The following is a 984-nucleotide window of genomic DNA, read 5'->3' as shown; positions in this document are numbered from 1 at the left end:
TTTAATTTCACAAGTACACCTTCCATCATCTGTTAACAAGCTACCCAAATATTTAAAACATTTCACATTCTCCAGTTGTTTTTGGTCTATCTTTATTGTGACTGGGGTTGGTTGTCTCGAAATTTTCATTACTTTTGTTTTCTCCACATTCATTTCCATACCATAGCACCTTCCAATTTCCATTAGTCTATCAATCATGCCCTTTAGCACAGTTTCTTCCTTAGCCATTAACACAAGGTCATCTGCATATTTCACAGTTTGAATAATTTGCCCTCCTACTTTGAAGTCTCCGAGCCCATCCAGAGCTTCCTTGGTAAGGCATTCGCTGTACAAGTTGAAATTTATATATATGTATACATAAATTCAGTCCATACCTCACAGGCATGACATTATATCTCCGCTACAAAGCTTATATATTGTGACATGTTGACCCCTACCTCCCCAGCTGCACGTAGCAGTAACGTAACGCTCGCGTAATAGGCGAGTAATCACCCCGCATCCTGGCAGCTATGCAACGCGCGGTGACGTCACAAGCGGAGCCGACGTTAGCCGAGTCCCCGCAACCTTGAGGCTATATGCCACGTCAGACTAGTAACAGCGTCCTAGGCTATATGCCACGTCACACTAGCAACAGCGTCCTAGGCTATACGCCACGTCACACTAGCAACAGCGCATGGCTATATAAGCGGACTGCACAGCAGCTACGAGTCAGTTGAAACATAGCAGCCTGCGAGTGTGCGATAACTAAGAAGTCAGCCAGTCAGTGCGTTATCAACGAGTTCTCAGTTCGCAAGTTACGAGCTACAGACGCGTGTGCGATAACCAGTGATAACCAGTTATATCTGGAGTGTGTAATTCAGGGAGACTTGTATAGCTCCCGCGTTATTAATACGTGAAGACTCTTGAAGATAGTGTTAAGAAGATTTTGTAGTAGGGTTTGTAAACTGTGGAAACCCGCAACTGTGTGATAATTAATTGTAGCCG

The sequence above is a fragment of the Cryptotermes secundus genome, unplaced genomic scaffold (genome assembly GCF_002891405.2).
Source record: "Cryptotermes secundus unplaced genomic scaffold, Csec_1.0 scaffold860, whole genome shotgun sequence".
NCBI lineage: Eukaryota > Metazoa > Arthropoda > Insecta > Blattodea > Kalotermitidae > Cryptotermes > Cryptotermes secundus.
The sequence above is the reverse complement of the archived record's forward strand: the minus strand, read 5'-3'. Positions refer to the sequence as shown.